General features: G+C 41.9%; 1 protein-coding gene across 1 annotated transcript in view; it reads right to left on the bottom strand.

Annotated features, from left to right (window-relative positions):
- Window positions 1–13,463, bottom strand: part of NELL1 (neural EGFL like 1) — a 665,093-nt gene that overhangs the window by 283,897 nt on the left and 367,733 nt on the right. The window lies entirely within an intron of this gene.

Genomic DNA, 13,463 nt, shown 5'->3' with positions numbered 1-13,463 from the left:
TTTATCTACACGATCCCTCCTGTACAGGGTATAGCCATCTGCACCCGAGGTCCAGTCACAGGTGAAGTCCCACCAGGTCTCCATTATCCCTATGACTTCATAGTTATTTGCATTGAGCAGGAGGACGAGCTCGTCCTGCTTATTCCCCAAGCTCCTGGCATTTGTGTACAGGCAGGCAAGTGTTCCCTTGGGGGCTCTTGCCTTGCCCACAGATTGTACCAGGGCTGGGGAAAGGGTGGGCTCCCTTAAGTGCCCTGGCCTGCTGGCTGTTGCTCAGTGGGTCAGCAGTGGCGGTAGTCCCCCCATCCCCAAACGAGCTTAGTTTAAAGCCCCGTGGAGCAGTCGGCCAGTCTGGCTGAGAAGAGCCTCCTCCCCAAGGGAGAAAGGTGGAAGCCATCTCTTCCCGGCAGCTCGCTGCCTCTCTTGCCAAAGAGCGGGCTGTGGTCATGGAAGCCAAAGTCTTTGGTTGACTATGTGGATCCTCCTCTCCCTTCTCAGCCCATAGCCCGAGACTGGGAGGATCAACAAGAACACCACCTGTGTCCCCAGACCCTTTAGCTCCATTCCCAAATTCCTGTAGCACCTCATGACCCAGCTGGGAGCGCTCTGAGCCATGTCATTGGTGCCCACATGAATAAGGAGCATAGGACAGTGGTCTGTGGGCTGAAGAAGCTTTGGGAACTTCTCCACAATGTCCCGGATGCGGTCCCCCGGGAAGCAGCAGACTTCCCGGACTAAGGGGTCGGGGCAGCAGATTGCCCCCTCATGATGGAGTCTCCCACAACAAACACCTTCGTTTTGTCTTGGGGAGAGCAGGGATGGTAGCTGCAGTTGAGCCTGTGTTGCCTGTGGGAGCTGGCAACTCAGCAGGCTCTGCTGGAGCAGAAAGAGGTGTGTACCTGTTGCTTAGATTCGGTGGGGCAGGGGCCTTGGTGCGGCGGGCCTTAGGGCACTTGACCGCCTTGGCCCATGCCCCTGACTGGACAGACTGGACAGAATGGGAGGTCCTGGAGTCCTCCTTTGTCCTGGAGGGAGATGGTGGTCTACCCTCCGGCTCCCAGGGGAGAAGGGCCTGGCAGTAGGAGTCAATCTCCTGCTCACAGTCCCTGATGGCGCACAGTCTCTGGACTGTGACCTGAAGCTCCTCCAGCTGGCATGCCAGAGACCCCAAAAGGGAGCAGACCCCACACAGGGAAGTGGCCATGCTCCCTGGCACCAGAGCCTGAAAAAGGGACAGGCAGCCTGCACAGCCGAGAGCCAGAGGCTCCATCTGCGTGGAGCCCGGAACAATGGGCTCCATCTGGGTGGTGGTCTCTGAGGTGCCCAAGGTACCCGAGGGGAGGGCCACAGAGCCTGAGGGGACCCGAGGGGTGCAGCGCATGCCCATCCGTGTCATGGCTTTGGTAGGCTGGCTACAGCTGGAACTGTCTACCCTGGGGGGTTCGCAGGCAGGGTCTCAGGCCCTCCCGCGCCCCCTCCTGCACAAACTCCATGCTAACTCACACACCAGCAGACAAGCACGCCTGTTTGCACAACCTGTTTGCATGGCTCCCTGGGGGGCTGGGCAAAGTAGGGGCCTAAGCGGGGCTTGACCCAGACTGGATCCACGCAGCCACCTCCTCCCCACTCAGAGAGGGGTTAACTCCTTCCCACCATGGGCCCCACTTGCCTCTGGCTGTGCTGGGGATCGGCGGGGGGCTCTGCGGCTGCTGGAGGGTGTCTAGGGGGCTTCAGGGGAGCGGGGGCACAGTGGGCTTTCACCCGCGCGTCTCTCACCGCTCCAGAGCCTAACTGGGGATTTTTTTGCTGTTGGCGGGCCCTTTTAAATTGCGTGCATGTGCAGTGGGCCCACCGTCGGGGAAAGCTGCTCTTGGGCAAGGGGGGGCCCTGCCTGGGATTTGGGGGGCCCTGCCCTACTGAAGGGGGACTGGTGAGTACCCCCTCCTACCTTTCTCTCTCCCTGGGGGGCTGGGAAAAGTAGGGGCCTGGGCGGGGCTTGACCCAGCCTGGCTCCACGCAGCCGCCTCCTCCCCACTCAGAGAGGGGTTAACCTCTTCCCACCACAGGTCCCGCTTGCCTCCAGCTGTGCTGGGGGTCAGCAGGGGGCTCTGCAGCTGCTGGGGGGTGTCTAGGGGGCTTCAGGGGAGCAGAGGCGCGGTGGGCTTTCCCCCACTCATCTCTCGCCACTCCAGAGCCTAACTGATGAGCTATACGGATTCATAAAAGAAGATGTACTTAAAAGAACTGAAAATGCTTATCATGGCTAAGTGATGGCTGAAGTGCATCAAAATCTACAAAAATTTGGAGGATATAAAAACACCAAGGAGGTAGACAATTTAACTTGTGTGGGGAGAAGGAAGAGAACTAGAAATAACATCATAAAATAGAGGAAACTATTGGGATAAATTCCTGATATTCAGGTCTTTCTTTATTGCAGGAGTGTAAGAACTACCTCCCAGAACAAATGGTGGGATACACATTGCTTGGAGTGCTTTAAAGTTGACAAGATATGGCATAAACAACATACTACAGGAAACAGATCCCTCTGAGATGAGGATAAACTAGTTAACCCAGCAAGACATTTCAATTCCTATTTTCTAGGATCGCCTGTGATACCTGAACCAATGGACAGCTTATAATTTAATGTGAGTTCAGATTTGGATTGGCTGAATGGTGGTTATATCTGGACCCAAGATTCTTTGGATCCCCTACCCCCCCACTATTGAAAAGAAATGAGATAAAGCATTGCTTTACAGCTTTCTTCCCATTCTCCTTCTTATCTAAGCAGGCAAGGAAAGATTTTGTTTTGTGCCTTGTCACCCTCTAGAAAAATTACTTGAGATATTATAGTCCATATATTGTTATGAAGTTTTCAACAGTTCTTTCATATTGCAATAGTCATTTAACTGTGAATATTCTCTCCTGTCCACTGAATATCACTTCTTGCCTGACAAGACACAGTGTAGATTCTGTAATGACAATATAACTATCAAGAAAGGATTCCTCTACCACAGCATGCTCAATACCACATCTGCTTGAGCCATACTTGACCCACTTGCTAGGTTGGCAGGAACTGGTATCTCTTATGATTCCTCATAGTAGGGGGACTATAGGATAAGGTATAGGATCAAAGTATGGTTGATTCGGCTCTGCTCATTAAGAATGAATGAAAGCAAAAAAACAAACAACTCTCCCCACCCCCACCTTTGACCTTTCCTACCACAAAACAGAGTCCTTCCACATTACATGTACAACAGAGGACACCATGTGTCTCAGATGGGCTTCTGTATCTCAGAGGGAGAAGAGAGAGGCAGAAAAGACTAGGAATAAGATATAAACTACTTAAATATGCCAATAACACAAGATACAAAACATCCAAACAAAAATAGTGTAATAAAACGTAAATAGGTATGGATCCACCTTAAAATGGGCTGAGAGAGAAGTAGAATTTGATATTAACTAATTTAAGATAATATAGTGGAAGCTCAAAAAGAATAAACATCAGTGAAGAATAAATTGAGATGAACGATGGAGGATTTTTTTTAAAAGTAATGTAGGTGTTTTGTTCAAAAATTTTGTTTAGAGAATGTGGTTACAGAACTGGTATGTCCTACAGAATGCAAGGATGCATTACTATGACAGTGGTTGTAAGTAATTCTTAAAATGGTGAGGAAGAACTTGAAAAGGCAGAAAATTATTATCTATGCCTAGTAATGAATGTCAAGAGGATAGAGAAGATAGAAATACTAATTATACATTTTTGAGATGTATGTTTTCTTGAGGCTAAATTTGACCCCTTATATGCATGCATGCATATAAGAAACTTACTATAGTAAAATAAAAGGGCTGACAAAAAACCCATGTGATTAAGGAAGAGGGTTATCCCATCTCTAACAGAGTTCCTGTTTGACCTGTACTTCATTTGTAATATTATTATTGGTATAATTATAATTGCCTGCTTCATAAATGTATTGGGATACTCAACCCACAATTTTTTGATCAGATGAAAGCATCATAGAATTGCAAACAGTTATTATTAAAACACCTCCAACCTGTTATTCTCCCCCCATTTTGTCGGTTCTAACAGATTGATTTAAATCACATTAAATGCACATAATCTAATCAAATTCATATTTCATAATGACCTGACTGCCTCTTCTGGATAATTTATTTTTAAGATTTCAGTGATCACATTTTTTATGTTAGAGATTAAAATCCAAAACACATTTGAAATAATGTATTATAGCCAATTGAAATTATATTAACAAATAGAACTGGAAGGATTTAAACAAATAGCAGCAATTATCCTTTCCTCTGTTGAGTGGAACTGTAATGATAAAAATGGTTATTGCTTCAAGATCACTATAATATTCATGTACCTACTTAACTTGCTTCCGCTGAAGGTCCCATTTGTTTTCTTTAAACAAATGAACATAGAGATTTAAAAAGTTATTATTCCACACTCTACAAGAAACTGAATAAAAGATATGAAAATAGTATGTAAAATGCTGAATAATATAAAGTAGGTCCCCCTCTTCCAATGTCATAATAACTTTATACTAGCTGTAATTAAAAAGCAAAAAAATAAATAAATAAAAGGTAGACAGGAGGTAATCTTTTCCATAAAACAGCATACGTAGCTTATAAAACTCTCTGGGATGATAATATTATGGCAAAGGCCTCAATAAATTTCAAAGCATTTTTACTTTCTATGAATGTGAAAAACATCTACAGTTACATTAGCAAGGATTTAAATAAGGCATCTATCACTTTTTATGGTGCCAAGCACAGGTTGATCCAGAAAGACATTTCTGCTCATGATACATTGCAGCTGAACAGGGTCTTACACAGTCTTGGAAACAATCAGCTTACACCGTCAGAGAGAAGATATTAGATGGACTATTCTCCAGGATGGTAGTTCCTAATAAGACACCAATTAATTTTAATCTGAGCAGTGGTGTAAACTTTCCTCAGCACTGACTTCGTGAGGAAGGGTGGAGAAAAAGCATCTATTGCCGGCAGCCACTTGTTTGTGTTTGCAATCATGAATGGAAAGTCCCCACCTCCTCTTTGCCCTGCGCAATTGGCTGCATTCCTTCACTGCTGTATTTGAGAAAAGAAACAATATGAACTTAGATGACTGTATGTAGAGATCTTAGCTGTCACACAGATTTGATTTTTTTGGATTCAAGTCTGAAACCCCCAGCCTTCCAACTCAGACCCATTCCCAGATGGTCTCAAATCTCAGCATTCAATCTTCAGCAAAAAATAGCTTTACAGTCAGTCTGACTGTGAAAAGGGAGGAGGAAGATTTCGCTAAGCCACCTTTCCACTGTATTCCACTAGCTGCAGACTGAAATAAATGGGGACTGTTCTATATTACAACCACTGCAGCCAGGTGCTGTAATATCAAGAGAACTTAACAAGGCTGTGTGCGCTGCTTGCCCTCTCCAATTGTAGGATATTCCCTAATGGGCAGGGAGCTACCTAAATCATGGCGAGACAAAAGGATTTTCACAGGCTGCTCATGGAATGCAAAGCCAATTTCACAGTCTTTTCACAGCAAGCCTGGCCCTGCCCCCACCCCCGATTGGGCTAAGGGCCCCACTAGCCCCGCCCTTCACTATTGACTGGGCAAAAGGCAAGAACCGTGGCATAATTAAATAGCAAAGTCTGTGTAAATATCAAATAAATGACTGCATTATTACAAATGTAAGTAATAAATTTAAATCTAAATTGAAATATATTATGTAGGGTTGTTAATCGACCAGTCCAATATTGCCAATTGACTCAATATTTTTTGACTAGTCAAAGATTATAGCAATTTTACAAAAAAACTACTTTTTTTGTAGTTTTTTTGACATATGATTCTTTATTGTTTGTTCACACATTTCTTGATAAAAATTTTGTGTTTTATCTGTGTATTATTGGCAATTTTTATGCTGATATTTGACCAGCCAATAAACCAAATTTTATTTGACTGGTCAAATACCTAACCCTAAAATTATTAATCTAAATTTATACACATTGCAAATTGTAACTAATATCATAATTAATTATTAGAGTTCTACAAAAAGTTTAGTAATACTAAATAATGCTAACCTTGATAGAAACAATTCATGGTAGTTGTTAAATGCTAGCATGCAGTATCCACCAGCAATTGCGACTGACATCCTCCGTCTCTGCGGTCTGAATACTTGTCTATACACTGAGATAAGTCTATACACTTGTCTATACATGTTCTACATCCACTGAATGGGTTGGAATGGTACGGTAGCATTTTGCCACGTTGTAGAGTTGGGGAAACTGATCAGAAACAGACTCCCAAAACACAGTCAGTCAAAAGCAACTAGCACTCTTTGACAAAGTTCATGTAAGCAGCATGCTCCTTGTCACATTCTTTTTCCCATCCAGGCTTGATTTCAGTAGCTGAGAGTCAAAACTCAGAAAAGGTACCTGTTTGGAGTAAAAATGTAAACAGTATTAAAGGACGCAGCCAATTGGTTAAACCATGGTCGTAGTGACTGATTGTATTTGCAGTACTGATTCAACTCCGCAGCAATTGCCTGGAACAGTTCTCGTCTCCGCTGATTTTCACACTGACAGTTTGAAAGTTGTTGTGATGCCATGTCTTCGACCTAACTTAGCAAATCCATCAGCTTGTTGGGTGCCTTCAAAACCTGCTGACTTTCAAACCACATTAGAAGCTCCATGAACCAGATCGTACTTTCACCCAGAAACATAATATGATCTTCAGTATCACCCGGTCTTAAGAGATTGCATAGTTAAAGCATGCACTGTGCGCCGGGTGTGATTTTAGGTTTCTCATACACAAATTGTTGATAGTACTTCATATTCTTTGTATGGTAACAAAGTGCACTGAACCACACATTCTACCTTGTAAGCACTGGCTCTGGTGGAAGTGACACAGCCAAATGTCAATCCCCACTTTCATTGGCAATGGATTCCCTGTATGGAAGCATACGGCCTGGAAAACTTTTGAATGCTTTTTTTAAAGAGAAAACCACATCAGGAAGATGCGTTTGCCAGACGTCACTTAGTAAAGAAAAAATGGACGCATTGCAAGTGACATGAATTGCATTGGGCATCATTCCATAGAGCACATCAGAGAAAGTTTGGACATATACATTGCATTATCAGACAGAAATGCTGAGATCTTGTTAAATTCTAAGCTGTAGTTTACAACAGCCTTCACTATGGCTTATGCCATGGTAGAAAAATTGACAGATGTGAGGTGAACCAGCTGTTTGAAAAACAGGTCATGGTCTTCCCAGGTTCCAGGTACAAATAAAATTTGCAGAACAGTTATCTTGGGCATCAGCTGCCTCTTCTATTACATCGAGATTTACTCATATTCTGCCACTGCAGATTTTCTAAACTGAACATGTAAAGCAATAATTACTCCTGATAGATAATCTTGGCAAAGCTTGTTCATACACGGGAAACTGCCAGCACTTAGCACATGTTTGTTCAAGTAGCCCCTTAATTTAGGGTTATCAATTTTCTCCAGAGGAATGTTGGAGCCCATGGATGCTTCCACTAGCATGAATACAGCCTCTCTTCTTTTAAAGATCAAGGACATAATTGCTTGTTTCTTGCTCTGACCTTCAGCCTCCACAGCAGCCTTTTGCTTTCTATATAATTTGGACTCTAAATGCTGATCAAAGCTGTTTTTCCGACACATCCAGAGTCACATTGCACGATGAACAAAACAATTTACCACCATCTACATGCAAGGTTCCTACATAGAACTGCATTACACGATCCAGACCTGAAACATATTTAGCTTTTTTGGATTTCTTTTCACTCATCATCTTCAGGCTGCAACATTGCTGCAGCATTGCATCTGGCTTCTTAAAAGATGGTGCCTTTCGCTTTCCTGACTGATGCCTTCAATTGAATCTACATCACTAGTTCAGCCTCTCAGTAGCTCTCTCTCAAACCATGTGCTCTATGGCTGCAAGAATTGCCACACTTTTATGGTATTCTGGTAAGCTTTTTTTTCTTCTTCAGGTGATTGTGTGAAAATTGTGTGAAATGTCATTTTCACAGTGATTGCAGAAACCGCTGTTTTTCACAGTTTCCATGAAAATCATGAGATTGTGATTTAAGTATATCCCTATTAATGAGGTTAGGAGCACAAGAGAAGCAAAAAATGCTCTACACAATTTGAAAGAATTCTCTGCTGCTGCCCTGTTCACAGAGCTTTCTGGCTGTTCAGTCCTATCTTGAAAGGGGCTGATATTATAATTGTATATATCCAGTCAAGAGCCATGCTGATATAACATCTGCAGTAAGCCCTGCCTGCTGTCTTTAGTTCTGATGTCAGAGGACAACCTCTAAGTGTAAGAAAAAGAGTTCAAAGACATTAACTATTTGAAAGAAAAATATACAGTTTTTGAGCAAAACAAGCTCAATAAAATTATCATAATCTAGAATTGCTCATAAATGGCATCATAATAACAGGGACATAAATTACATCAACAGTGATAATCTTTAACTTCTCTTATAGTGTTTTTGTATCTCCATTTTAGATATAGATCAAGCTAATGCACAAAAATTAAGTATTTGCTCAAGATCACACATCAAGATAATGGCAGATTCAATACCTCCCCCAGGCTAGTCCTTTCCACATTATATATGCACTTTTCTGCATTACAGAATCTCAGGAAAGCAGGGCTGGAAGGGACCCAGAAAGTCCAGTTTCCTGCTCAAGGCAGGTTCATCCCTGACTAAACCATCCCAGATAAGTATCTGTCTAACCTGCTCTTGAAAACAGTCCACAATTTCTTTCTTTAAGTAGCCTGCTTCAAAGTTTGTCCACCACCATAGTCAGAAAGCACCTTCTAATCTCCAACCTAAACTTCCCCTGTTGCGGGTTTCAGCCATTGCTCCTAGTCCTGTCCTCTGAAGTCAGAGAAAAGCCCATCTCCACCCTCTCTCTGTATAACTGTCCTTGAAGTATTCCTAGACTCTTATCAAATTCTTCCTCAGGCATCCCTTCTCCAGAATAAATAACCTTAGTGCTTTCAGCTTTTCCTCATAAGTCTTGCCTCCAGGGCCCCCAATCAGTTTTGTTGCTCTGCAGTGGTTTCTTTCCGATCTGTCTGCATCCTACTTGAAGTGCGCGGCCCAGACTGAACACCGTACTGCAGGTGACATCCCCAGCTTTGAATCTTCTAGATACCTCCTTCATTCAGAGTCAATATCAGGGTGGTTTAGCTAAATCACGTAGGTAAACCACCCTTACTTATATTGACTCTGAATGAAGGAGGAGTCATTTTGCTACACCTGCATTGCTATAGAAATGTGTTGCATTACCAAATGATATTGGTATTCTTTGACATCAATACAGTTGCTACATATGTCAATACCCATAGTTTGTTTTTGATAGAGGCAAGCAACTGAAGAAGCAGGGGAACATCTGAGACTTAGATGTGTCTGTGGTACAAAAGCTGAATCACACCTTGCTAAGATCTGCATCTAAAAGCAGATCATGGTGTTCTAAAATAAGAGTCTTAATATACGTCCTATCTCCTATATTCTTAATCAGATATTTTATATATGTACCTGTCATAATAGCAAATAGAAAGGGTACAGAAATCTCATTTAAAAAAAGCCATTGATCTAAAATTCAGGAGTCTATTTCAAAACAGTGACTGTAGCCTTATATTCCCAAGTAGAAATTTAATTGACAGATATAAAAAAAATGGTTTAGATAAGGTCTGCCTGAGGTACTATTTTCATTAGAATCCAAGATGACAAAATGGAATTAAAGAAACAAATTCAGGCAGATATGAGTAAGACTTTTCCATGTAGAAAATTACTGTGCGTGCAAAGCTGTCTCCCAGAAGAATGCACATAAACAGGAACACGCAGGAATCATTCAAGAAATGTTTAGACAACACCCACAAGCACCAGAGTTTTTAACTGTTTTCACTAAAAGCGCAGCTTTCTTGTGCCAATGCAGTCAAGATTATAGCTTATTCTCAGGGTGGAAATTTATTTCTTCTACCTCTTCTGGCTCATTAAAGATTGTCTCAATTTTGATGGTTTCTATGAGAAAAGCTATTTGCACTTTTCATTATAATCCTTTAAGAGAAGAAAATTGTTTGGTATGATAAAAAATTAAAACAAGGTTCAAGTGCTGATGGAGTTAATGCCTGTAATCGCAGTTTAAGATAGGTTTCTTTTTTTTTGTCCTATATAACATGCAGGAAACAGAGATGGGCACACTAAGGTCCTAAAGTTAGGGAGCATTCAAATTCAGCATAATGCAAAGGCCTATTATAGAGAAAGTCTCTTAAATCTGATTATGGTTCTTAACTTCTCACACAATTCATGAGGTATGATAGATCTGGCACAGGAATTAATATGGTGCAGAGGAGACAATGGTACATTTTGATAAATTCTGCCACAGGCAACTGGTGGGAGGGCATGTGCTCCCCCCAAGATTGGCCCCCAACTTGGCACTGCTCATGATGGGGCAGTTTTTTTTGCTGGCGGCATGGGGGTGGGGAAGCACTAAAGCTGCAGCACAGAAGTATAGGAATGGATATGTGTCTTTTGGCCCACCCCTGGGCCCACCCACAAATTGTGCCTTTGCAGACTCAGGAGGCACCAGTCACCCCTGAATTGTGCTTTAATCTCTTTCTTCTATTCCCCAAACTATTGTATTCTGCCTACACTGATGTTCCATTAATTGATTCAGCCTATGCTGATGTTGCCTTAACAGTCCCATTTCCCCATATACTTGAGAAATCAGTTACATTACCTTTAGATGAAAACCATACTTTACTAACAATTATTGGCCTGATTCTACAAGATATCAAGTACTGCAGGAGAGGAATTGACAGCCTTAATTTGATCATTAATATCCAGGAAGGGGAAGGTGTTTAGAGTTTTGAAAAACAACTCAGCATCTCAAAGGTTCATGCCCAGTCTGTATGTGTGGGTATACAAAGAATCAGCACCACGTGCCTCTGAAGTCCTGCATCTTCGCTATGTCAATCTGAGCAAGGGAACTGCACTCCGCAGAATCCTTCCCTTGACATGTGTGGTACATGTGATTTCTGCTAGCCCTTTGCAGAGATATAAATTGTAAGTTTTGGCCTGATGTGTATACTAAAATTGTGACTATTACTGTACCACTCTGATATGACAGAAGAGCTAATAATACAAGTACATTAGCATTAAGCCACATGTTGCACGAAAACTTATATAACTGTGACAAGTTATAGCCAAATACTCAAAGCAAATTTTCCAGTGTCCTTCAAGAGCTGTCTGAATATGCTGATGTGCCAAGCACATTAAATCAAGTACTTAACCTTCATGCAGCATTAATTTCTATACCTTGTTGTACTTTGCTAGCCTGTCCTAAATTCAAGATCTCTGGTAAAATTCATTTGGACACTAAATTTTCCATCCAAACAGGAAATTCAGAATATAATGTAGCAAGCCACTTGCAATAATTTAAGTAAATTAAATAAAGAAAAAATCCTTAAAAATATAAATATTATCGGTAAAGCCTTCATGTTTCAAGCTGAACACAAAATAATTTTGTCAGTAATTAATCCTTTGCCTCCAGTGCAAAAACAAAAACCACTAAAGGTAGTAACTGCACTTGGTCCCGAACCCAATATATGGATCATAACAGACAAGTTAATGGTACAGATTACTTTAATATACAAATTAGCCTCACTGGAACAAATCAAATGTAACCCCTCATTTAGGAAAGGCTTATTCCCTGAAAGTAATTTGAAAGAGCAGCAAAATAACCAGCTACAGCTTGATTTCTAGCAGAATATCACTCCAGCCCCTGATTTTGCAGATGTGACCTTAATATTCACTATTAACCTGGTGACTATTAGCTCAAACTTTCTTGTCTGAACCCATGTGTCAGTGCAGAGAAATTTACCTGCTATTTCTATCTCCTGTAGCTCAACAGAGGGGGAAAATGTACATTAATATATTTCGCAAAACTTGCAAAAAGGATGGCATCTCTGAACATCAGGCCCTGTGTATTCTTGTGAGAATATTATAGACTTTTTCTCTCACTCTTCTCACTTTTTGTTTCTAAATTTCAGTAAGAAGGTTTTTTTTTTCAACCTTCATTAAATCTTGGATTAAGGTCTTTCCAAAGGACTCTATCTGATCATTCCACTTTTTTCAAGTACTGCACCTCATTTATTATGAGGAATATGAGTACTTTCTTCAATCAGTCACTGACTACGTTTTAACTACAGAAGCTAAATTCTTAAAATCAGATATATTTTGTGGACCTTACCAAGCAGAATTGAACCACTGTTACATTTATAAAAATACAGTCATTCTTACAACCATAGGAAAGCAGGAAGGGATGTTACATGGTCATCTAGTCCAGCCTGCTGCTCAAGGCAGGTTGATCCCTGACTAAACCATCCCCAGACAAGTATCTGTCTAACTTGCTCTTGAAAACCATCAAAGATGGAGAGTCCACAGTCCTTTCTTTAGGTAGCCTGCTTTAATGCTTGACCACCATCATAGTCAGAAATCACCTCCTAATCCCTGACCTAAACTTTCCCCTGCTGCAGCCTGCAGCCACTGCTCCTAGTCTTGTCCCCTTGCAGACACAGAGAAGAGCCCATCTCCACCCACTCTATAATTGCCCTTGAGGTATTCATAGACTGTTATCAAACCCTCCCTCAGGCTTCTCTTCCCCAGAATACATAGCCTTAGTACTTTCAGCTTTTCCTCATAAGTCTTGCCTCCAGGGCCCCTAAGCAGTTTTCTTGTTCTGTGCTGGATTCTTTCCAATCTGTTTGTATCCCCCTTCAAGTGTGGGGTCAAAACTGAGCACAATACTACAGGTGACACCTCCCCAGTGCTGAAAAGACTGGAAGAATCACTTCCTTTGATTTGCAAATGACATTCTTGTTAATACAACTTAGTATAATATTGACTTCTTTACAACAGGAGTACACTCTAGGCTCACATTCAGCTTATGGTCTACTGTAACCCTCAGGTTCTTCTCTGCGGTACTGCAACCTAACAATCATTCCCAAGTCCATATCTGTACATGAAAGTATTCAGTCCCAAGTGAAGGATTTTGCATTTGCCCTTGCTAAATCTCCTCTTCTGGTATTTTTCTTAGTTTTTACATACTTGTAGAATCCCTTTGTATTGCCTTTTATGTCTTTTTCCAGCTACATCTCAAATCATGCTTTGGCCACCTTATTCTTTTCCTGCATGCCCATGCAGTACTCTTATACTCTTCGCTAACACAGTGACCAAGTTTCTAAAAAAAAGAAACCCACTCACTGGCTCCTGCCAGGTGGGGTGGTGATCCCCGTTGCCCCCCACTGCCCCATGCTGGGGGGGGGGAGTCTGCCACAACCCTCCAGAAGCCCCAAAAACCACTGCAGCAGCCGGTGAGTGTGGGGCTTTTTTTTTTTTTTTTTTTT

Source organism: Gavialis gangeticus, unplaced genomic scaffold (assembly GCF_001723915.1).
Source record: "Gavialis gangeticus isolate Ggan-Ray unplaced genomic scaffold, GavGan_comp1, whole genome shotgun sequence".
Classification (NCBI taxonomy): Eukaryota; Metazoa; Chordata; order Crocodylia; family Gavialidae; genus Gavialis; species Gavialis gangeticus.
This window is presented reverse-complemented; position numbering and strand designations above follow the sequence as displayed.